General features: G+C 42.6%; 1 protein-coding gene across 2 annotated transcripts in view; it reads right to left on the reverse strand.

The window, feature by feature from the left end:
* TANGO2 (transport and golgi organization 2 homolog) overlaps window positions 1-26,600 on the reverse strand; it is a 165,986-nt gene that overhangs the window by 121,404 nt on the left and 17,982 nt on the right. Inside the window, exon 1 of one of the 2 annotated variants that reach the window (XM_075275890.1) lies at window positions 6,836-6,940. The exons of the other annotated variant lie outside the window; for it this stretch is intronic. The gene's annotated coding sequence lies outside the window, so the exon portion shown is untranslated. Of the gene's footprint in view, window positions 1-6,835; window positions 6,941-26,600 lie in introns of those variants that run through there. 2 annotated transcript variants of the gene reach the window in all.

A 26,600-nucleotide genomic window follows, 5' to 3' on the forward strand; every position in this document is an offset into this window, starting at 1 on the left:
TTTCCCGATCTGTGCCCCGGGTAAAGAGCTATCGGTCCCGGTACCGTAGGGCTTTACAGTCAGAAGGGCGTTCCTGACAGTCAGTCAGGTACGTCCTTCTTCACAGCAGCGCCTATCGCACTGTACAGTGTGAGGGGGAGAAACGCCCCCTCCCCTCCTGATAATACTCGCCTATGGACGAGCACTGTGAGCAGATCAAGGGGGCATTCCTCCCCGCTCACACTATACAGCGCGATAGGCGCTGTTGTGGAGATGGACGTACCTGACTGACTGTCAGGAACGCCCTTCTGACTGTAAAGAGCTACGGCACTGGGACCGATAGCTCTTTACCCGGGGCACAGATCGGGAAAGCCGACTGAATTCTGAATTCAGCGCACTGTCAGCTTTCCAGCAGTATATAGAACTGCCTGTGCCCAAATCAGTGAAAGGTCCTCTTTAAATAGCACATCAGGTACCACAATTAATTGCACTTATTGCTCAAGAATGGTGGGAACACAGTCATAGTCACTGATCCCCATGCCTATCTTATTTGGGTGCTTCTCCATCTCCTACCAGACTTTACTTCCTGCTGCCATGGCTGTGGAGTTGGGGTCAGAAAAAGTTTCATACTTCAGTTTAAAATAAATAAATTAGTTAATTATAGTATGCAATTATTGATACTGTATAATTACTTAGGCCCGGTTCCCATTTGCGTTCGGACCATTCCGTTCCTGTCTCTGCATGCAATATGCAGAGAGAAAAGTCCTGCAAGTAGTACTTTTCTTTCCGCATTTTTCGAGCAGAAACCAAGCGGAAACCACATGGACTCCATTATAGTCTATGAACACAGATGTGAACCGGCCTTAGATGAACAGTTTGTTTCATCAATCACTAGCATTTTTTTTATGAATTAAAGGAGCTTTACTTTTCTTTTTATTCAAATTTTTATCAGAGGCAAAACAGAGAAAAAACAGCGGCCTGGCACTTTTGATTTTTTTTTTCCCCACTACAGAGTTCACTGTACGGGAAAAATATTTTTAGAAGCTTGCAAACCGGATGTTTTTGGACACAGGAATACCTAATGTGTTTCACAGTATTTTTTTTACTTTTATATGTATTCTAGACAGAGGGGGTGATTTGAACTTTTAGATTTCCACTTAGACTATTTTTAGAAAAACTATCCTACAATATAAAAAAAAAATAGACTGGGTGGAAGCCTCCACCAAAAGAGAAACTTGGATAGTTGGGAAAGCTTTAAAGATATTTTGCCCCATAGTCTAAACAGTCAATAAGGGAGTATTTTCAGTAGACATCTTGGCACTTAAATCGTACACTAATACATGACTCCCACCACCCCTGATCCTTTGTTAACGTAGTTGCTCTTCTCGCTTCCCCTGGGCTTCCTTATATGTAGTATGCCATCTATTACCCGTTCCCCTGGTAATTTGTTTTTTTGTTTCCCCCTTCTTTTTCTTAGTTTTTCTCACTTTAAACAGCCTCTGACATGTACTATTTTTTATTGTTACATGCTTTGACCTCTATTATCTATTATGGGGTGCTGCATCACCTCTTGTGATACTTATTGGATGAAGTTGTTATGTTATAGTGTTGAAAAATTTAATAAAAACATTTAATCATGAAGCGCAAGTACTTCATAGCAGACAAAACGTACTGAAATTTGCAGGCAAAAAAAAAGAAAAAATTAAAAGGAAAAACCAATATTTACACCACAGAAACTCATTAAAATGTAATAATAGGTCACTTAGTGTAGAGGAGAATGGGATTCAAATGATATACAGTGAGAGGCTCAATTTCCAGCCACAATGCACTTCATTGTAATCAGGAATTGATTAAATAACAACCTAGGCTAAGTAATTATGGGCCAACATGGAAAGCTTTTCTGCTTCTCTCCATTCACTCGGTCTCTCTTCCACAAGAATAACAGTGAGTTAGGGGCACAGGACAAGGACAAGGCTCTTTGCAATTGAACATCCTGCCACCTGCAGTAGCTGCTGTCAAATAACGTTGCAGATTTACAACCTGAGGGTGTCTGAGGATTATAACACAGTGGATGAAATGAGTAGAGAGCAAGACCTCAGCGTCCAGCAGAAACAGGACGGCAGGTGCAGCAACAGCCTAGTCACAGCGAGATACCAACAAGGCACAAGCACATCTCCCCCATCATAGCTGTGAAAACTAAATAACGTTGAACTCAGAAGCCGCTCAGTCAAATCTAAGTACCAGCAGGATATTTTTTCTGGAACGAGAGAAGCTATGGGCTTAGCTTAGATTAACAGCAATGACTCCTAAAACCAGGCCTCAGCATGATTTTTTTTTCCCTTCATATTAGCTTGCAACTGGCATAGTAGGAAAGCAGTATAAAATGAAAAGCCCTTTCTCTAATGTCAAATTCCTATGAAAATACTTCAGTTTGGCTGTCTTCTAAATTTACAGTATCTGTTCCCCATGAAGTCAAAACAAGTAACATGCTGGTGTCTATAGATACTAAAGAAACAAAGGGGGATGCTGTGTAAAGACTTACAGACTGCAGCGGATCCCATGAGGATCTGTCATCTAGATCAAAACAGTAAGGTTGAGAAGGTTAAAGGGGTTTACCATCTCAGGGTTTTACCTTCTCTCCAGTCTCCTCTCCCCTCCACTTCCTGGATTTAGAGTCAACTTGGTGGGTGGGCTTAGACTGTGTTATATACAGTTCAGGCCAGTAGCTAGGAGACTGTTGTTCTAAACTGCACACAGCAATAACAGAGGCACTGATCGAGGCAAAGTTCTAGCCCATATCAACAGCTAAATGCACTATGAAGAGTGGACAGAGGGTTCCATCAACCATTGATCACAGTGAAAAAAGAGAACAGAGGATGGATCAGTCCAGCCATATTACTAGATAGCTGAGGCGGTCTGAAACTTAAGCACTGAGCTGTAAACACCGAGGAGGTATAATGAGCAAAATCTGACACACAGAACAAGATAAAGCAATGCATTCAGGTAAAACACTTAGTGCTAATTCACAAAGAGATTTTTGGCAGCAGATTTTGACGTGAAATCCGCCTCAAAATCCGCTGCCAAAAACTGCTCCCATTGACATCAATGGGAGCTGCTCACTTTATTTTTTCCGCTAGCTTGTAGCAGAAAAAAGAAGCAACATGCCCCTTCTTCCCACAGATTCCGCAGCTGAAACAGTCGCGGCGTCCACGGCTTGAGACAAGCCCCAGTGTAGGCTCATTCATTCAGGCCTACACAGGAGTGGGATGCCATGATGGAATACAATACTGCATCGACATTCCGTTGCGGCAAGCGGTGCCAACTGCGCATGCCTAGTGGTCTGAAGCCAGCGCCGGAAGAAGACGCAGGGAGAGGCCATTCCAGGCGAAAATAGAGGTGTCGCTGGAGATTTCTCTCGCAGCATTGGGGACGCCCCTAGTACTATTTGAGCGCTAGGGACCACCCCCAGTGTTGCCAGATAACTCATTTGCATACATATGAAAACCGGGATTTCTACCGAACGGCGGCGCAGAGAAGACATGTAAGAGAAGAATAGCCTTTCTTAAAGCTATTCCTACTTGCTAGGGACAAAAAATAGCATTTTAATGATAAAATCCCTTTAATGTTGTAACAATATATTCAACGCTCATTTAGTCTGTCATTCTGAAAATGTACTGGAGCTATGAACCAAACACCATTTATGTTTATTCAAGCCTGCCAGCCCACACTACTACTGCCACCCATAGCCTCATCCCGCTAACATTTTAGAATTAGTGCCGATGCTGCTGGGATCACCATACTTTATTTGCTAGAAAATCTCTACAGACAGGGGTTAGTAGACCAGACCACTGACTCAGACTCCTGCTCTGACCCCTTCATAAATGGCTGACAGCCATGGTCAGCCAAAAGTAGTAAAAATCCTCTAATTCATTAAGAAGCTGAATTCCTATGAAAGTAAATATGCAACAAACTGTGCATCTTTCAATAATAATACAATATATATTATAATTGATTGATTAAAGATAATTCATCATTTTATTTTGAAGCTGGAGTCGGTAACTCTCATTCATTGATATGCTTTAGGCTAGGTTCACATCAACGCCAAAAATGATTATAGTCTATGAGGTTTGTGGGTAACTGCTGTTTTAGCAATCCCTCTTCTCTTTCTCTATTTACAGCGCAGGTGTAAACCTAGCCTTAAATGGGTTTTCCTGTAGAAAGAAGACTGGAGAACCTTTCTCCCACTAAACATTCAACCTAAGCGCAGCCAGGCTGAATGTGGTTGGACTGGTGGCAGTGGCGCTCCCATTCACATCATTGAGCGCTGCACTTCGTTCGTTTCAGTGGAAGCACTGAGATAGCTGAAGTGCACTCAATGAAGTGAATGGAGTGCCGACCATCACAAGTCCCACTCATATTCTGCCTGGGTGCTCTCATGTTGAATGTAAAGCAACAGAAAGGTCCTGCCATCTTCTCTTTTCAAAATTTGCATCAATGAAGAACAGGAGAGTAAGGCCCAGTGCTTTCAGCACTTTTCTCTCACAATGTTTTGTGCACGAACCTTATTATAGTCTATGGGGTCCGTGTGGTTTCTTAGGTAATGGCTTTTTAATGTGTATAGGTTTCCGTTCGGGGGAGGTCTCCAAGCAGACTCCCCCAACACTGATGTGAATCGGGCCTAAGAGAAATAAGATAGGCTTAGGCCATTTTCAGACGATTAGTATTTATTAGCCAAAACCAAGGGTGGGTCCAAAGTGCAGAAGAGATGCAAAACTTCCCATTATATATTTCTCTACAAAGGTTTCCATTCTTGGTTTTGGCTTCTAAATACTGACCATGTGAATGTGGCCTTAGTCTGAAGTTGCAGAGAAGGAGAAGATTTCTAACACAACTATTCACATTTTAGCATAGTTACAATGTATATAAAGGCCATAAGACCCAGAATCATTCTCCCTTTCAAGCAAACCAAAAATCCCACAGATTTCAATGGAACATTGTTGTTGTACCTACACTCGCCGCTACAGCTTGTATAGTTAGTGAGCAACACGGCTCGCGGTACTGGTGATCTATAGGGGTACAAGGTGTTGGACACCCACAAATCTAATATTGATGACCTATTCTAAGGATAGGCCACCAATGATAGAAATAAACGTGTTTTGTGTATTTGAAGAGCTTGCACAGGATTAAAGTGTTTATGGCCGCCATATATGTCTGATTGAGGGCGCTGACAGCTATACTTGGCTGATTCTGATACCCATACTATACAAAATATGGATCAGTAAGCAGATAGCTCCAGTCCCTGTTGAGTGTTCAGACACCAATGGGAACTGCAGTACTGAAGTAAACTGGTGCTGAGTTATAGTACTGGCACCCGGTCACTATATATGGCACAGGGCCAACTGCTTCCAGCCGCATGTTGGGCATAATATGGCCATTAGAAGCAGCTGCCTATTAGACTCACCAATCAGATATTTATGGCCTGTCCTAAGGATAGGTCATAAAAACTTAAAACCTGGACAACCCCTCTTATCACACTTCTTCAGTTTTACATGCATTCCTAATGCGGTCCACTAAAAATAAATTATTTTTAATGGGCTGTAATGGCGATGTATGTCAAACCCAGAGAATTCACATGAAACACCATATTGGTGACAAAGTAATCCATTTCTGGTAATGACAAGAACCACCCAGCTTTCCGAGGTAGCAGAGTAGCATCATAATATGCTAGTTGCTACTCCTTTGATAGCAAAGACAATAAAATACAACCACATTATAGCCCTCTGAATAAGGCCTAAGGCTAAGTTCACAACTACGATGAAGTCTCTGCTTGGAGTCACATAGTGTGCATAGAAAATTTTGCAGTCTGTGTCTGTTGTTCTCAACATCTGATGGACCAGAGCAAACAGTGGTGCAAATGTGAATATAAATCTCGCCATACACAGATTTTTTTTGCTGATCAAATTAGCCAATTAAAGCGGATCAGTAATGCTGGATGTTTTCAGCTGGGAGTTGTGAAAAATGGAAATGTTTTATGTAATCAGCCAGTTTAGTTGTTAATACGGATGGCAGCATTGACAGGACCAGCACATGACTGCACTGTGAAATCTAAAGTGTATGACCGGCTGTACACATATTCCTGTAGATGTTAATGGAAATTAACACATTACTGCTGCGATCTGTACAGGGACTATAATGGTCTCCATTACAGTCATTGGGGTCCTTCAGGTTCTGCTGCAGTCTGTCATTTGATAGACCGTTGTTCTGTTCTTCTAGTCCTGTGACGGATCAAAAGAAAGTGGAAACGTAGCGGAACCAACTACCGTTACGGTGTGACTAACACGAAGTTCACACCTAGATTTGGGTTTTGTTCGGGGGGTCCACTTATGGATCCCATATACTATAATGGGGTTCGCCTGGTTTTTGACCAAAAAAAGGAAAAAATGCAGAGAGAAAAGCGCTGCTTGTAAGACTTTTCTCTCTATATTTTTTAAGCAGGTTCGGGAACCGTAACCCCAAATGTATTTGAAGAGCTGGTGTGAATCCAGAGGAAGTCCCAGTCACACAGACAGAAGAGTCATGGAGCCCAGCCCTTGTCATACATATGTAAATGCTAGCTCAGTGTAACTAGAAGAGTCCTGATAATACCAGTTACCCTACAGTCTGCCACTTACACTGGCTCCTCTATGGGGATACACAAAGCCTGCTATAGCCATGTAGAGCTAGCTCAGCAGTGCTGTCAGTGATCTATCACAGACATCCTGCCATAGCCACAGCAATGTAGTAAGGAGAGCTACAGACAGGAGTAGGGAGGAGGCGGCAGCGACGGCGGCTACGGACTAGCACACAGGGGACATACCTTCCTGCCGGTACACTACAGGTTATATGGTCGTGCTTACAATGGAGTTGCTGCTGGTCTGTATGGCGTCACGGGAAAGGGCGGAGCCTCTCAGAAGAGAGGCGGGGTTTCCTGGATTACAGTGTTGTGCTGAATACAGGAAGCCGCAGCAGTGCACGTGTATGAGAGGAGTGAGGGAGAGCTGGAGGGGAGTGGGTGACATGGGATTGTGTGGAGAAGAGTGATGTGGACATAGGCCTGTATGCTGGAGGCTAGTCATATTACTGGAAGCTGCATGTTTGATGGGCTAAACGCAGAAGTGCTGTTTCTTACATGGGGCTGAACGGAGAAGAGTGATATGTACGCGACACTATGATGGTGGGGATGAAGACAGGTGTGTACATGGGATTGTATATTAGATTGTATGCTGAAGAGAGTGCGGTGATGTTTATATGACACTGTATGGTGGTGGGGATGAAGACAGGTGTGTACATGGGATTGTATGTTAGATTGTATGCTGAAGAGAGTGTGGTGATGTTTATATGACACTGTATGATGGTGGGGGATGAACACAGGTGTGCACATGGGATTGTATGTTAGATTGTATGCTGAAGAGAGTGTGGTGATGTTTATATGACACTGTATGATGGTGGGGATGAAGACAGGTGTGTACATGGGATTGTATGTTAGATTGTATGCTGAAGAGAGTGCGGTGATATTTATATGACACTGTATGGTGGTGGGGATGAAGACAGGTGTGTACATGGGATTGTATGTTAGATTGTATGCTGAAGAGAGTGTGGTGATGTTTATATGACACTGTATGATGGTGGGGGATGAAGACAGGTGTGTACATGGGATTGTATGTTAGATTGTATGCTGAAGAGAGTGAGGTGATGTTTATATGACACTGTATGATGGTGGGGATGAAGACAGGTGTGTACATGGGATTGTATGTTAGATTGTATGCTGAAGAGAGTGTGGTGATGTTTATATGACACTGTATGATGGTGGGGGATGAAGACAGGTGTGTAAATAGGATTGTATATTAGATTGTATGCTGAAGAGAGTGTGGTGATGTTTATATGACACTGTATGATGGTGGGGGATGAAGACAGGTGTGTACATGGGATTGTATGTTAGATTGTATGCTGAAGAGAGTGTGGTGATGTTTATATGACACTATGATGGTGGGGGATGAAGACAGGTGTGTACATGGGATTGTATGTTAGATTGTATGCTGAAGAGAGTGTGGTGATGTTTATATGACACTGTATGATGGTGGGGGATGGAAACAGGTGTGTACATGGGATTGTATGTTAGATTGTATGCTGAAGAGAGTGTGGTGATGTTTATATGACACTATGATGGTGGGGGATGAAGACAGGTGTGCACATGGGATTGTATGTTAGATTGTATGCTGAAGAGAGTGTGGTGATGTTTATATGACACTGTATGATGGTGGGGGATGGAAACAGGTGTGTACATGGGATTGTATATAGTGTGGGGGAACAATAATATCTTATGAAAAATTGTGTATAGAGGTGGGGGCTGAGATGGTTCTATCTGTCCATCTCTCTCTCCCAGAGAGATGCAGTTTGGATCTTGCCAGACTGGTTATGTAAATACTATGCTCTGTGTATTGGGTGATGCTATCTTACAAAGAAACTAATTAAAATGGAGACAGTTCGGCAGGAACCACGGGCATTGTTAGGAAAGGATCAAAGACCAAAGACCCTTTTTAAGATAAAGGGACAAGAGAAGGGTAATTAAGTTAATTGTCTCCAACAAGGATGTCTATTGTCTTTAGAATACCATGAGATAGACATCTAGGATGTGTATTTGAGACATGTGCTGATGGCTGCCATTTTGATTGATACATGCGGCTACCATGTGCTCACAAGACTCCATTTTAGAGTAAAGCCAGCCCTCAGGGGGGTGTGTCCTCTCTCCAGTTTCTTATCCAATAGATATGCATCAGGGCTATTGTTACAAACTTCTCCACCAATAGATGTATGCTAATTCTACTAGCCAATCCTGTTCTGTCTATGCCATGTGATATATACTTTGTTCTAGCCACCATTAAAGTAGAATCCATTTTGATACACGACCACCATGTGTCTTGTGGTTCTCCAGGCTAAGATGGCGGAGGCCGATCTTGGCCTGTTAATTAATTTTCCTTTACAGACAGCATATCTCTGGGGTATTATGATTTTCCCCCGACAGAAACTGTCGCCCAACGTGAGGGCGTTGATGATCGTTTGATGTGCAGCCGATAGTGTACTGATCCACTCACCAACCGATTTGGAGACGGGCACGGAGGACCTCAGATGAATAAATCAGCGCTGAAAGAAAGGTAAGCGTTTGCTTTACCAAATAATTAATCTGAGTTCCTACGTGTCCCGGATCCTGTGTGTTGATAAGTGAGGTTAGTGCTGCATATAGTATAAAATCAACGCCATTTTTATATAGCTCGGAAGAACCAGTAGAATATATTGTCTGTAAAGGGGGTGGGAATGTTATACCTCATTCTTTGTATACTGTCCATGCTGTCATTTGATTGATACATCTGTTATAAAGTGTATAGGGAGGCATAGAAGGGAGAGTCAGTCTCCATCCTTAATACTGAGTGATTGAAAAGTCCTTGTTTAAACACTAAGGACTGAGTAGAATCCGCGCAAGTACGTGTAAAGATTCAGGGGTGTTCAGAATAGGTTTTGCCTTGAGCACAGATACCGGAAACTTGTACATTAGAGATTAGTTCAGTGAAAACAGAGTGACTGTTTGGGAGATCCCACTAAGAGAAGTCGGCATGACCCCCAGAGCGATCTGTGTGACCCTGGGGAGAAATATGTATGACCCTCGAGTAGTCAAGAGTGACCCTCTATTGTCTTAATTGCCCTAGAGGGGTGGGAAGCTCACGGCTGACTGGCCATCAGCTAGTATGGGGAAGGGACCCTCTGAGATATGGTACACCCCATATGAACTAATAGAAAGAGAGAGAGAGAGAAGTTGCCGCCCAAGTAAAAGAAAAAGGAAAAAATAAATAAATAAATAAAAATCCTTAAGAGAGCAGGGGTTCCTAAGATAGGATTGTTTGATAGTAAATGTTGGGAACCAATGGAGATTAGATCATGCAGGACAGATACAGGAGCATAAGTTACAAAGAGGAATAAGCTCTGATTGAAGAACAGAATGGGGGGAGTGCAGAGTCAGCCAGTATGGAAATCAACCCAAAAGATAGTTTAAGGAAAGAGCAGTTAGAAATGGAGGTGAGAAACTGCTGATAAGATGTTGGATAGTTGGAAAAACAAAATAAGTAAGGAATGGTTACAGAAATAAGGTATTCAGTGTTTGTATATTTTCCTTAGTGTAAGGAAATGCATAGTGGACACACACTCAGTCCAGTTAAAAGATCAATGCATTCTGCACATGGCATTGTGTTGTTAGTGCCATGTGAGTGATGATGAAGGTCAGGCCCCTCCCCCCAGTGTGACTCGTATATATCCACAGCAGAGGTATCATGGTATACAGGTTTGGTAGCAAGAAGGGGGGAGGGGAGACACGGCAGTTAGCTAAGATTTTAGCTATGAGTGATACGATGTAACATCATTGGTATAATGTATGGAGAATTATGAATATATGGTTTAACAATTTGTAACTGTATAATTTAAGCTGTTTTTAGAAATGCCAGTATTTGATTTTTAAACCTTGTGTAACAGTGGTAAAAACTTTGATTGGAATCTCAGAAAGAAAAATGTTAAAATTCTGGCAGTTGGCCCTTAAGGCGAAACCTCAAATATAGTTTAAAAGGTTCTGAACATCTGTGGTAATTAGAAGAGAGGGGTTTGCCATAGACATATTCAAAAACTGCACAAAGATATTAATATGTAATGTTGGTATCAGTATTGGCTGTTTAAATCATATTTAATGTCTTTAGAATTGGATTAATGTCATAAATTTTAGATAATCATCATTATGTTTATTTTCCAGTGATATACACATTGAGGAGAAGACGAAGGCATCTAAATCACATGTTTTGTTTATTTTTCTTCAATATTGAGCTGTGCAGGAATTATAACTAACTCTGTGATTATTTGTAGGAAAATAAGAAAATTTGACAAGTTCTTTATGATTTAATGGATGTGTGTGTGTCTGGAGCTCCAGTGTGAAGTTTGCATGTATGTATATGAATGGGCCCATATGTGTTACATGTATTGCTATATGCACATGCTCTGTTTGTTCATGTTTATATTGTTACATTTTTAGACTCCACAGGGAGCAGATGAAGAAATTGAATGCTGATAGTCCCACAGAGGGGGTGACAAGTAGATATGAGTTCTTTTCCATCGTTGAATATATATATATATGTCTTCTGGTGAATATGAGATGTACGTGATATACCATGTACATGTACTAGGTACTCAGTGTTTATTGGTTATGAGTTTATACTATAAACCCATGAATGTTAACAATTGGGAATTATTTTGTGAAAAAGTTGTATCGAATACTTGTAAAATGTTATTGATCATTTCTATTCAGATTGATCCTTCTGATATGGGATTAGGCACCATAAAGGGGTAGGCAATGCATGTGAGCTATCTTAATATGTACACGCAGGTAAAGATAAATCGTAGTTTTACAAAACAAAAGTGGTATTTCTGCGGCATTGTTTGCTACAAGGTGATAGACATCTGACTAAGTAGATCAGAAGGCACTCGGATATCTGCTCTGTAATGTGTTTTTGTGTATAAATTCTTGTTATGATGGGGGAGGGGAAGATAGATTGATCCCATAAAGTTTTTGCCTTCTCTGCTGATATATTTTGAGCATTTAATGAATTAGTTGTAATTCTGGAATAATTAGGAGTTGTAGAGAATTGAATTTACTTAGGATTGTATAAATAAGTCTGAATACAGGTTTGGCAAGTTTTAGCCAGCCAGCCACTTACAATGGCTGGACCCTCAAACAACAGAATGTCTTAATTAGTGTCTTAATTAGGTCTCAAAAGTCCTATTGTATAATGGCTAAAGGGCAAATAGAGTATTGTATTGCCCTGTATAGCTTAAAGTGAGACACTGGAAATCTAATTAGAAGTGTCTCTTATTGTCACCTTAACTAAAAAGAGTCAAGAGAAGTGATAGGGGATGTGACACTGCCAGAAATAGGCAGAGTATTAAAAGATTAGGCAAATGTTTTATGGGAAATTAAGTGAATATTATTGTGATATGTTGATAATTTTAATTTTTTTGTGCTACAGATAGACAGACCTGAACCTGATGTGTTTTCCTCTATCAGAACGGTGGTAAGGCAATCCTCACACAGATAGACAGATGTCATATTTCTTTGGCAAGATAGAGTAACATGGAATTTGCTCTACAATCCTCCTCAAAACATCTCATTTCAGCGTTATTTGACTTTTGAATCCTGCAACTCTTATACCAGTAGGAGTTCATGATTCAAAGGGGAGTAGATGATGAGATATTAGTAGATGAGATATTTTTAAACTCCCTCTCAGAAGAGGCGGCTTCAGTCATGTCACTGATGCCCCATTGGAGAATCCTGACTATGAGATGTTTGTGGACGGTTCCAGGTACCTAACAGAAAAAGGCAAATTTGAATACAGGGCATGCTGTAGTCATTATACATGACACCATAGTATAAGAAGCCCTTCCACCACACATGTCAGTATAAGAGGCTGACCTTATAGACGCCTGATAGCACAGCAAACATTTACACTGACTCCAGGTATGCGTTTGGCATTGCACATGGTTATGGTCCAATATGGAGGTCCAGGAACTTCCTGACGGCACAGGGCGAACCAATTAAGAATGGAAACTTAGTAAGTCAGTTGAGATATGGCCATATTGCTCCGTAAGCAGTTGGCAATTGTGAAAGTCAGAGCTCACACAAAGGGAAGAGACCCTGAGAGTATTGGAAATGAGAAGGCTGATTGAGCAGCGGTGCTACCACCATGGAAGGGTCTCAACCAGGTGAGAAAAATAGCAGACCCTAAGGGGCTGTACTCTAAGGTGACTGGTGAGGAAATTGAGAAATGGACAAAGGCTGGTGCCAGAGAATGTGAAGGAATGTGAAAATGGGGGATAAATCAGTGTACCCCCAAATGGCTGGTTTGGCCCACGGTAAGGTGCATGCCTCTTGAAATGCCATGGAGTCATTAGTGGGTAAACTATAGTTTGCCTCAGGTTGGAAGGGCTGCAGGGAATCACGTAAAAGCATGTCACATAGGTGCTCTACACAATCCAGGACAGGTAGTTAAGACACATTGCATGCACACCAAAATCCCTGTATCCATTACATACAATTGCCTGAATCTACAATGTACAAATGTGTTGGTCTGTGTAGATTTGGTCTCAGGTTGGATCAGCCGAGCAACGACGCAGGTAACTGCCAAGAAATTGATATCTGAGCTTGTGTGTAGATTGGGGATACCTGAGAGGATAGAGTCTGATAGAGGTACACATGTCACAGGTGAAATAATGAATAAAATATTGTATGTATTGGGGATTGAGCAGAGTTCAGGCAAAGTAGAAAAGGTTCAAGTGCACACTAAAGTTAAAAATCTAAAGGGCCATGGCAGAGACAGGAAGGCCCAGGCCAGAGTCTGTAGCATTATACTCAGTAGGAACCACTCCTAATACTAAGACAGGTCTGTCACCATTCAAGGTGCTTTATGGAAGGGTGCTTAGACTAAGGGTTGTATTTTCCCCAGACTTCACAACTTAAGTATGATAAGTACTGCCAGCTATGTCCAGAACTTGTGTCAAAGACTGAAAGTAACACATGAACAGGCGTTTTCTTCTATTCTAGACCCTGTTTGATCTTTTGATTTTTTCCAGGAGCACATAGCTTGCAGGTGGTGATTGGGTGATAGTGAAAAGACATATCAGAAAGACGGCCCCTCCTAAGTGCTGATGACAACTGCCACCTCCGTCAAATTGGAGGATACCTGCTTCCCATTATACAAAGATTCCTGAATCACGGCAGGAATGAAGAAATGGACATTATTTGTTTGTTTTTTTTTGTTTTGCTTTCCTAAAAGGATAATGGGGATATGGCAAAACATTGTACAAATTGCCATGGGCATATTGTGTATATAGTATTTTCTTTCAAGTTAATTTTGATATGTTTTAATAGATGTTATGATAAAGATAGATATAAGTGGTAGACATTTATAAAAAAAAATATCAGATGGGGAATCCAGCAGGGCTGGCATTTAGGGAACTAAGTGAACGTACTCATCTGATATGAAAAATAATAAATGTCTTAATGGGGGAATTGTGGGGGAACAATAATATCTTATGAAAAATTGTGTATAGAGGTGGGGGCTGAGATGGTTCTATCTGTCCATCTCTCTCTCCCAGAGAGATGCAGTTTGGATCTTGCCAGACTGGTTATGTAAATACTATGCTCTGTGTATTGGGTGATGCTATCTTACAAAGAAACTAATTAAAATGGAGACAGTTCGGCAGGAACCACGGGCATTGTTAGGAAAGGATCAAAGACCAAAGACCCTTTTTAAGATAAAGGGACAAGAGAAGGGTAATTAAGTTAATTGTCTCCAACAAGGATGTCTATTGTCTTTAGAATACCATGAGATAGACATCTAGGATGTGTATTTGAGACATGTGCTGATGGCTGCCATTTTGATTGATACATGCGGCTACCATGTGCTCACAAGACTCCATTTTAGAGTAAAGCCAGCCCTCAGGGGGGTGTGTCCTCTCTCCAGTTTCTTATCCAATAGATATGCATCAGGGCTATTGTTACAAACTTCTCCACCAATAGATGTATGCTAATTCTACTAGCCAATCCTGTTCTGTCTATGCCATGTGATATATACTTTGTTCTAGCCACCATTAAAGTAGAATCCATTTTGATACACGACCACCATGTGTCTTGTGGTTCTCCAGGCTAAGATGGCGGAGGCCGATCTTGGCCTGTTAATTAATTTTCCTTTACAGACAGCATATCTCTGGGGTATTATGATTTTCCCCCGACAATAGATTGTATGCTGAACAGAGTGAGGTGATGTTTTATATGACACTGATGGTGGGGGATGAAGACAGGTGTGTACATGGGATTGTATATTAGATTGTATGCTGAAGAGAGTACAGTGATGTTTTATATGACACTGTGATGGTGGGGGATGAAGACAGGTGTGTACATGGGATTGTATGTTAGATTGTATGCTGAAGAGAGTGTGGTGATGTTTATATGACACTATGATGGTGGGGGATGAAGACAGGTGTGCACATGGGATTGTATGTTAGATTGTATGCTGAAGAGAGTGTGGTGATGTTTATATGACACTGTATGATGGTGGGGGATGGAAACAGGTGTGTACATGGGATTGTATATTAGATTGTATGCTGAACAGAGTGAGGTGATGTTTTATATGACACTGATGGTGGGGGATGAAGACAGGTGTGTACATGGGATTGTATGTTAGATTGTATGCTGAAGAGAGTGCGGTGATGTTTATATGACACTGTATGATGGTGGGGGATGAAGACAGGTGTGCACATGGGATTGTATGTTAGATTGTATGCTGAAGAGAGTGTGGTGATGTTTATATGACACTGTATGATGGTGGGGATGAAGACAGGTGTGTACATGGGATTGTATATTAGATTGTATGCTGAAGAGAGTGCGGTGATGTTTTATATGACACTGTGATGGTGGGGGATGAAGACAGGTGTGTACATGGGATTGTATGTTAGATTGTATGCTGAAGAGAGTGCGGTGATGTTTATATGACACTGTATGATGGTGGGGGATGGAAACAGGTGTGTACATGGGATTGTATGTTAGATTGTATGCTGAAGAGAGTGTGGTGATGTTTATATGACTGTATGATGGTGGGGGATGAAGACAGGTGTGTACATGGGATTGTATGTTAGATTGTATGCTGAAGAGAGTATGGTGATGTTTATATGACACTGTATGATGGTGGGGGATGGAAACAGGTGTGTACATGGGATTGTATATTAGATTGTATGCTGAACAGAGTGAGGTGATGTTTTATATGACACTGTGATGGTGGGGGATGAAGACAGGTGTGTACATGGGATTGTATATTAGATTGTATGCTGAAGAGAGTGCAGTGATGTTTTATATGACACTGTGATGGTGGGGGATGAAGACAGGTGTGTACATGGGATTGTATGTTAGATTGTATGCTGAAGAGAGTGCGGTGATGTTTATATGACACTGTATGATGGTGGGGGATGAAGACAGGTGTGTACATGGGATTGTATATTAGATTGTATGCTGAAGAGAGTGCAGTGATGTTTTATATGACACTGTGATGGTGGGGGATGAAGACAGGTGTGTACATGGGATTGTATGTTAGATTGTATGCTGAAGAGAGTGCGGTGATTTTTACATGGGATTGCGTTTTGGAAACACCTAAAATGAGGGGTTGTTCTTTACATGGGACTGTAAATTGGATGAGAGAGATGTTGTTTATATGGGACAGTATGTTGGTGACTGGAAAGTGAGGGTGGTGCTATTTACATAGGACTGCATGATGAAGTGAGGGGAGAGTATTTCCAGGAGGCTATGGTTAGGTTCACCCTAGCACTTACTCTCCGTTTGGGGTTTTCGTTCCTGAATCCACTTAAAAAATGTGGAGAGAAAAGTCCTGTAACTTTAGATGGGCTACATGCATACTGTGTGCTTTGTCAGTGTGCTAACTGCATATTTAGCAGATAACACAATTTCATTCTTTTGTTATGGCCCCATACACACAATCACCAGGAGGCAAAACACGTCCTATATTTGTTAGTTTCCTGGTTCATGAAGAGGTGGACAGAACACGGATATCATTCATGTGCCATCCATTGCATTTTTCTAATGGAACTGTACATACACATGTTCCTGTAGCCTTCAGATCTGCTAACTGAATATGGAGCTAAATACTCTTGCCATCAGGGTCCTAGCCCCAAGTCAAACTTCTATTTCACCAGTGCCAGGTCTGCAGCTCCTAAGGTTGCCCAGCCTTCTCCCTCTAGGCAGGTCTTCGAATCACTAAACTGCTCCTTCAAGGCAATTTCTTACGCCCGGTTACACACCCGCTCCCCAGTGGTGCTGGTTAGCCCCATTCTCCCTTTTTCTGTTCGGAAGGCCTTGAGATGTCTCTCTTCCCTAGCCATTCTTTAGGGGAGATCCATTCTTATGATTCACTGGACGTTCATCACAACAGATCCAAGCCTTCTTTATTGGAACAGTGTTTTCTGGTCTCTGGACAAGGCAAAGTAAATGTAGACTTGCATCCTAGTCCTATTGGCGGTCCACATTCTTAGTAAGGACAGCTGGATTACTCACTTCCTCAGAATATAACATGGGAAGAATGTGCAAATCTGTCTTCCATAATGTAATTAGGAAGACAGTGCCTCAGTCATGCAGCCCAATAGAGGGCTCTCCCTTTAACATCATGCCGACCTTCCCTTTGTTGCAATGATGTGGGGTTTTACCAAGTACAGTCTCTCAGCTGAGGACAGCTGTTTCGATCTAATTGGATCTCTTCAGCCCAGCGCAGAGAAGACTGACTTGGCAGAGGTGAGAGGCTTCTAGATAGGGTTAAGGGGATATCATCACTCCTTAGGGAGAGACCACCATGTAGGTGTGTGGAGTCTTATTAAGTCATAGACGCTCCAGTGTGAGGGATCATTTCTAATTACATCATGGAAGACAGATTTGCATATCCTCAGGGAGCGCCCTCTATTGGGCTGCATGACTGAGGCACTGTCTTCCTAATTACATCATAGAAGACAGATTTGTATATTCTTCCCATGATCCCTCACAGTGGAGCGTCTATGGCTTAATAAGACTCCACACACCTACATGGTGGTCTCTCCCTAAGGGAGCGTTCACACTACCGTCGGTGTCCGACATGTAGTGTCCGCTCCTAGTGTCTGCTCAAAATCTGTCACGGACACTAGGAGCGGACACTAAATGTGTCCGTGACACCTGTCATTCACTTGAATGGGCATCGGGTGCGTTCTTTTGCACTCCGTGCCCGTCCTTCCCTGTCCACAAGAGAAGATGTCCGACTTCTCAAGCGGATAGAGGAACCCTGCATGCAGGGTTTTTCTGTCCGCTTGAGAAGTCGGACATCTTCTCTTGCGGACAGGGAAGGACGGGCACGGAGTGCAAAAGAACGCACCCGATGCCCATTCAAGTGAATGACAGGTGTCACGGACACATCTAGTGTCCGCGACAGATTTTGAGCGGACACTACATGTCGGACACCGACGGTAGTGTGAATGCCCCCTAAGGAGTGACGATATCCCCTTAACCCTCAGCATATAACAGTGAAACCCAAGCAAGTGGTCTGTTTATCAAGACGTCTCCAGCATCTTCCGCATCCAGTGGGAAAACTTGGATGTGGACTTCATGGTCTCCAGGGTGTAAGGTCTTCAGGCCCAAGCTGTGTATGACTTGCATCCCCCTGTAACCAGTTCCCTCTCTTTCATCTTTAAGATCAACTCAGAAGGTGTAGTTCTTATTAGCCCAGAATGGGACTCGATGGGCATAGTATGCTGATGTGGTCACACTCTTAGCTGATCTTCTCTCTCAGGGACCTGTTTTCCACCAGTAGGTTTACATTTGAAAACTTAACTGTTGAATACTCTATACTGAAATCCTGAGAGAGATAAGAACATATAATAAATGTCCTTATGTCCTTATCTCTACTCTGTTTACAATTTTCTACTTTTAATCCCTTATCTGTCCTCTAGTCAAGTCTTCTCCTGGATTACCGTATTTTCTGGACTATAAGGCGCACATAAAAACCTACGATTTCCTCAGAAATCGTAAGTGCGGCTTATAGTCCGGTGCGCCTTATATATGGATGGAAGCGGCGGCAAAGTCTGCGTGCCGCTTCCATACATACATAAAAGGCACCGTAAGGGGGCATTCACACTACGGAACGCCGCCGTGTATCACAGCCGTACACGCCGGCGTTACAGCAGGGCTGCCGGACACTTCCTATTCATTCAGCGCTCCCCATAGAAATGAATGGACAGACACTTCCCATTCATTTCTATGGGAGCTGGCATACGAGCGCTCCCTATAGAAATGAATGGAAAAAAGCAGTCCATTCATTTCTATGGGGAGCGCTGGCATGCCGGCTCCCATAGAAATGAATAGGAAGTGTCCGGCAGCCCTGCTGTCACGCCGGCCTGAAACAGAACATGAAACTTACCGAGCTGTGCAGGGCGGGCGGGCATTCAGGCCTCCTCTTCCTCCGATGTCCTGGCCACTTCCTCCGGCGCTCGCGATCTGATAATGGCCTGGGCGCATGCGCAATATCATAATGCTTCTACTACGGCTACTGCGCATGCGCCCAGGCCATTATCAGTTAGCGAGCGGCGGAGGAGGAGGACGGAACATCGGAGGAAGAGGAGGCCTGAATGCCCGCCGACCCTGCACCGCTCGGTAAGTTTCACATTCTGTTTCAGGCTTTTATTTTAAAACGGGGGGGGTAGTTTAATCTAACTTTTACGGTTGGGCTCTATCAGCATGATTTTGCTGATAGAGCCCCTCCTCGCCTGCCGAGCGCTTCCAATAGAAGCGGCTGGCACGCGGGGGGTTAAGCGGCCGCTGGCAAAGTCTGCCTGCCGCCGCTTTCAATAACATATAATGCGCACCGGACTGCGGCTTATAGTCCGGTGTGCCTTATATATGAACCGAGACGGACTATAAGGCGCTCATGGGCAATGCGCCTTATAGTCCAGTGCGCCTTATAGTCCGTAAAATACGGTAAAAGAAAAAAATCTAAAGTAAACTGACACATTTTAAATGGACAGCATTTGCTATGGGGGCGTTCACACTAGCGTCGGTGTCCGACAGCTAGTGACCGATGGTAATGTCCGCGCAAAATGTTGCGCGGACATTAGCATCGGACACTAGCATTGATTTAATGGGACATCATGTGCATTCTTTTACACTCCGTGTCTGTCCTGAAGTGTCCGTTCACAAAGATGTCCGATTTTTCAAGCGGACAGCACAAACCTACATGTAGTCTGCCCTATTGTAATAAACTAGTAATAACATGTAATGCCCAGAAAATAATTGTAGCACAGTTTCCCTATATTCTTACATTCCAACTTTTAATGAATAGAAAGCAGAACTCATTAGTCAAAATGTTATTGTTGATAAGTAACACCTCTAACTATTCCTAAGTACACACAGTCACTCCCTGCCTTTTCTAGCAGACCAGCACCAAGGAAAGTCCAGGGAAAACCATCTTCGGCTGCCTTCACACGGAGTAACGCTCCGCTCATTCTGACATGTAAACACGTGTCAGAGTGAGCGGAGTAAAACAGAATCCCATTGACTTCAATGGCTTCTGTCTCACGTGCGCTACCCATTGAAGTCAATGGGAGGCTTTTTTACCTATTGCTTTCAATGTGATACGCGCGTGTTTACGTGTCAGAATGAGCAGAGCATTACTCTGTGTGAAGGCAGCCTTCATCCATCTTGGACAGGCAACAACTCTGAACTACAGGTAGTGGTAGGGGTGGGCTGGGAGTTATAGTCTTTATGCAGGCTCTGCTGAGGGGACACTCACCTGTAGTCACTAGAGATGAGCGAATAGTGTTCTATCGAACACATGTTCGATCGGATATCAGGGTGTTCGCCATGTTCGAATCGAATCGAACACCGCGTGGTAAAGTGCGCCAAAATTCGATTCCCCTCCCACCTTCCCTGGCGCCTTTTTTGCACCAATAACAGCGCAGGGGAGGTGGGACAGGAACTACGACACCGGGGGCATTGAAAAAAATTGGAAAAAGTCATTGGCTGCCGAAATCAGGTGACCTCCATTTTAGACGAATAGTGGATTTCAAATCCGGGTCATATGAGAATGTGAACTTTGTGACTATGAGACAGGGATAGCTGTACAGGCATGGATAGCTAGGGATAACCTTTATTTAGGGGGGAATGTTATTAAAAATAACTTTTTGGGGCTCTATCGGGTGTGTAATTGTGATTTTTGTGAGATAAACTTTTTCCCATAGGGATGCATTGGCCAGCGCTGATTGGCCAGAGTACGGAACTCGACCAATCAGCGCTGGCTCTGCTGGAGGAGGCGGAGTCTAAGATCGCTCCACACCAGTCTCCATTCAGGTCCGACCTTAGACTCCGCCTCCTCCAGCAGAGCCAGCGCTGATTGGCCGAATTCCGTACTCTGGCCAATCAGCACTGGCTAATGCATTGTATTGGCGTGATGAAGTAGAGCTGAATGTGTGTGCTTAGCACACACATTCAGCTCTACTTCATCGGGCTAATAGAATGCATTGGCCAATCAGCGCTGGCCAATGCATTCTATTAGCTTGATGAAGCAGAGTGTGCACAAGGGTTCAAGCGCACCCTCGGCTCTGATGTAGCAGAGCCGAGGCTGCACAAGGGTTCAAGCGCACCCTCGGCTCTGATGTAGCAGAGCCGAGGCTGCACAAGGGTTCAAGCGCACCCTCGGCTCTGATATAGCAGAGCCGAGGCTGCACAAGGGTTCAAGCGCACCCTCGGCTCTGATGTAGCAGAGCCGAGGGTGCACAAGGGTTCAAGTGCTTTGAACAGAAAGTTCACAGAGTTTTCTTCCGCGGACTTTCTGTTACAATTATATCTATGGGAAAGCTGCCGGCATTTCTGTAGATAGAATTGACATGCTGCAATTTTCAAAACTGCGACAGTTTTGGAAATCAGAGTATGTCCGTGCTGCGATTTTTTCCGCAAAGTGGGCATGGGATTCGCATGAATCCAAGGTGTCCCTTTAGACCCCCTCATCTATCTCCCCCTGCTCATCTGGGTAAACAGACCTCTAAGTTGTTTCTATATCTTTGTACCGCAGCCAAATCGCTCATTGCTCTCCAATGGAAGAGTGCCTCTCCTCCCTCTGCTTCTGATTTTGTAGCCCGAGTTAAGGATGTCCGTAGTATGGAGAATTTGACAGCCACACTTTATCATACTGTTGAGGCGTTCCAAAAATTACAGTTCGAAAAAAAAAAATATAACGAATGTACTACTTCCTGCAATTTTCACTCTGGCCACTAAGCCTATTAATACAATTGCCATTTATGTTGCAGATAGCATATAATAGAAGATCACCATATTCGACCCATCATTCCCTACTGACAATAGATGATGGTATACTTTATCTACTCTCCCTCCTTGCGCAGAGCATGCCTAGAAAACATTCCCATAGACCTCATTGAAGTCGGCTCCAATCTATTGCTGCCTATGACTAAGACTATGCTATAAATCATATCCCAAAATACTGCTATCAGAGCAGAGGAGAAGCTCAGGCAAAATGGATACCTCCATAATCATGTACAGAAAATGTAATAAAGAAAACTTTACATTTGCCAATATGAAGCAGCATAAATCTTTACATCACACCAAAACTAAACCCAACTTTGTGTAAATATATGTGTAATTTACGTTGTTTTACTTCAATGACAGGTTCTAAAACTCTAATCCCATTTGGAACAAACCTTGGAAAAAAAATGCAGGTATAGCTGTAGCAAACACTAGAGATGAGCGAACACTATTAGGAACTGCCGTTTCGAATAGCACGCTCCCATAGAAATAAATGGAAGCAGCCGGCTGCTGGCAAAGTCGGCGTGCCGTCCGCTTCGAATAGTGTTCGCTCATCCCTAGCAAACACTAGTAAAGTCTCATTGACATCATCGGTTGTATTATATTTGAGTCCTGAAGATTTGATCAAGACCATGTTTGATTAGTGGAAGACATTTTTGTCATTAAATTAAGCCACATGTGTGAACCCATTAATAAACTATAGGGAGGAGAAAGATGTTATGAAGGTCTGTCTTCTTACTGTGGAAATGTCAGCCATTTCCCATTCATTTACTGCCGTGGGGTGCAGCATACATCACTTGCAAAGAGGGTTCAAGTGCATCTCCACCTCTGTGGAGCAAAGAGGGAATGCATTGTAGCAAAGAAAATACCTATCATTTTGTATAGAAGGTTTTCTGCAATGCTGTCAAGTCTTCTGTACAGTTATATATAAAGTGAAGAATTTACTAGACTGTAATACATATCATATTATTGCTCCTTGACCTTCACACCCTGTCAAGTTCACTTGTGTGAAAATACTGCTCCTTTATTATTTGCGGATCAGAAGCCTATCATAATCAGCAGATTCAGCGGTGGATTATACAGATAGTGGGGGCTTGTTTAGTTCTCACACCACAAATGGCTTATGAGCAACTAACCATGCAAAGGTAATAAGCTGCAAAGTCATTTCTGGAGCATATAGATAAAGTAGACAAAGGAATATTGATGGCTAAAAGATATATAAAAAAAATGTAAGAGTATCTTTATCATTACAAGTGATGGATTTGTAAGGGGGTTGACATTGCTAGAACCTCAGGACTTCCCAGTGACCCGATATATACAGGTCTGTGGATTGTGTGAGCACACATCATTACACACAGATCACGGGGTAAACACAAAGTCTGATTCTGATGTGTGCTTTCTAGAAACTGAATAACCCTTTCACTGCTTATCATCTGTCCAGACATTAGGACAATGTGACAGGTTGCCTTTGTCTTCTTTTACCAATACAACCAAATTTACAACTGAATGATTTATGAAATTCAACAAAATAACGTTTCTACATGGATTATTTTCCACAATGGTTTGCACAGTGGTAACGCTTTAAGAGTTTCTTTGTAGGTTTTTACATCAATGACCTGTCCTGAGTATAAGTCACTAATATCAGAGGCTAGATTCACATCTGCGATCAGGTTTCCATTCAGGGGGTTGGCTTGGGGACTCCCCAGAACGGAAATCTAATCTACATAAAAGTGGTTACCTAGGGAAACTCATGGACCCCAAAGACTATAACGGGATATGTGTGGCTTCCACCCAAGAAGGGTGAAAAATGTGCAGAGAAAAGCTCTGTTTGCAATGCTTTTCTCTCCGCATTTTTCATGCGGAGAGGGTAACGGAATCCCCATACTGAGACCGGGCGCAGATGTGAGCCAACCCAGACTAGTTGTGGTATGTCTACTAACACCCCTGTGGATCATCTGATTGAAGGGGCCACGATACACGTGTGAGCACTGCAGCCTCTTCACTGTATGTCAGACACAGTACTGTACATTGTATTGCCTAATAGGGTTGAGCTGAAGAACCACAGGTCTGGTGGACATGATGTGACAGTCACTCAGAAGAGTGCTCACTTGAATGCTACAGTCTTTTCATTCAGGCCTCTTCCAATCTGGCATTGCTGACCTATTTTAAGGATAGGTCACAAATATAAAAGTCTCAACCCCTTAAGGCTAAGGCCCCATGTAGCGAGCCACAGCCAAAAAAACACTGCTGAAAAAAGTGCAGCAGAAACCGATTGCGGTTTTTCCTGCAACACATTTCACAGAAAGTTTGCAGAGTTTTCCAGCTGCAAATGGACATATGGTTGTGCCTTGGAGAGAATCCTTCAAGTGTGGCCATCTGTCCAATTACAGTTGGACAACGTGCAGGTCACTTTAGACATCATGAATGTTACATGCTGATATCCTATCCACAGGTTGTCAGTTTGTGATCAGAGAGAGTCCAACACCCAGCCCCGCACCAATCGGCTGATCTAGCGGCTGAAAGCTTTATACCGTGTACACCACCAGAAGCATAGCATCTCCCCTTCAATTTTTGGCTCTGTAGCAGCGGCACTGCTTGAATATATGCTGACTTGCTTCCAGCCATGTTCAGCTACTGGCAGCTCCTGTGTATAGGTCATCAGTATCCAAAATACATGAGTTCTTGAACCAGAACAGCTCATGTAACAAGTATATAGTAATATAGAACATCTAAACAGGGCCTTCACAATACTTTTACAAAGTTGAATACAATATATTTGCATTTCCTATTGCACATCAGGCCACTGTGGAAAATACCAGCTGTGAAAATTCAGGATGAAATGGATTGAGACATGTTTGTACACAGGGGAGAAGTCATCCTCTATCCTTTAGTGCAACTAATATAATAACTACATACCAAATATTGTTGGTGAAGAGTTGTGCAGAGGTTGAGTTTGATACTGTGACACAGTGACAGACTCCTATTTATTATGTATTCCTGGCACATCATTTACCTTGCAATTTAATTGTTGCAATAATCACATCACTCTGAAAAGTGGAAATTCCAATATCCATCACTGCATGTTTCACAGCAGTAAGCTTTGAAGTGTCACTGGAAATAGTCAAAGCAAAATATGATTTCCCTCCTTGTAATCCAATCAGCCCTCAGTAGTCAACCCTCCAAACATTAGTCCTTGTTGGACAAGCTGCTTTATTGGCTCATGTACTGAAGACAGAGCTTCTAAGGAGGAAATCTGCAATCATTTCCAATAGAATCACTGTTCTTTGCTCCAGAAAAGTGCTATTTCATTCAGATGCCTGAAAACATTTCCTGAAATAAATTATATCCAAGGCAGTAAGAAACCCATGTTGTTGTCACCAATAGATCTCTTTTTAGATTTCATTTTGTAGTGTAGACATAAGTCAGAAGGTTATGGCTCTATTAGACATGACATATAAAGATCTCATTTCACACATTGGTGATTTTTTTTGTAACAAAATACTATGACATTTGCTTTATAGCATAGTCAATACATTTAAAATGATCAGTATCATGAAGAAAAGGTATCCTTAAAGAGGATAGGAAATGTTTGGTCACTGCAATATATATTGCAATTGGCTGGTATAGGTGACAGCACATGGGAAGGGGAATATGGTTGAAGGTGATAATACAACATAGAGACATTAGGGATGATACAGTAATAATATACACAGTTCATGGACAGGTAAAATGCTCAGCAAGAATTGGCACTTGTATGCCATATTTAAGAGGAATATATTGCCAATTTTGTTATTTAATTATTGAAACCAGATCATGAAATATATTCCTTTTTTCAATCTGTTTTTATTTTCTGATCGTAGTATTTTTTATTCTAATTTCTGTATATGGCTAAAGAGGACCTTTTCACCTTGGGGCACATGCGGTTTTATATACCGATAGAAAGATAACAGTGCCCCCAGTGAAGAGCTATCGGTGCCGGTACCGTAGCTCTTCACCAGAGCTACGGTACCGGCACCGATAGCTCTTCACCGTCAGAAGAGCGTCAGAAAGTCAGTCAGAACCGTTTTTATTCATATGCTAATTAGCCTCCTCCGTGCACTCCAGAAGTGTCAGTGTACACCTTCTCTGCTATTCTCTGTGTATGAGAGCAGAGAGGCTGCTGTGCAGATGGCTCATCTCTCTGATCTCACACACATAGAGAACAGCAGACAGTGCTCGCTGAGACTTTCAGGTGCTCGCTGGAGGCCAATTTGCATATGAGTAAAAACTGACTTATTAAAAACCACTGAGGCAATTTACATACAAACAAAAGGTATGGGTGGAATGGCTTTTCTAAAGGCTATGCAAGTATGTGCTTAGCTAAAAATGACTTTTCCCAATGATGAAGCCCCTTTAAGGGTGCAGGCACCTTTAGGGCTACCCCTGAGAATTTCACCAGAGTCCGTTGCAAGGCAGACTTTAACAATCAGGAACCCAGGTTACCACATTGAAGCTAGTGTAAGAAAATATGGGCACTTAAAGACAAAGATTGTACCAGTGAACCTAAATCAGAGATTAAACATACAAGCAGGTTCAAATGAAGAGAACTCATAACCAGGAAAACAAGCCAAAATCAGTAACCAGGGAATCTGTAGATTAGCAGGTAATTTCTAAGATTACA

The sequence above is a fragment of the Leptodactylus fuscus genome, chromosome 1, assembly GCF_031893055.1.
Source record: "Leptodactylus fuscus isolate aLepFus1 chromosome 1, aLepFus1.hap2, whole genome shotgun sequence".
Classification (NCBI taxonomy): Eukaryota; Metazoa; Chordata; class Amphibia; order Anura; family Leptodactylidae; genus Leptodactylus; species Leptodactylus fuscus.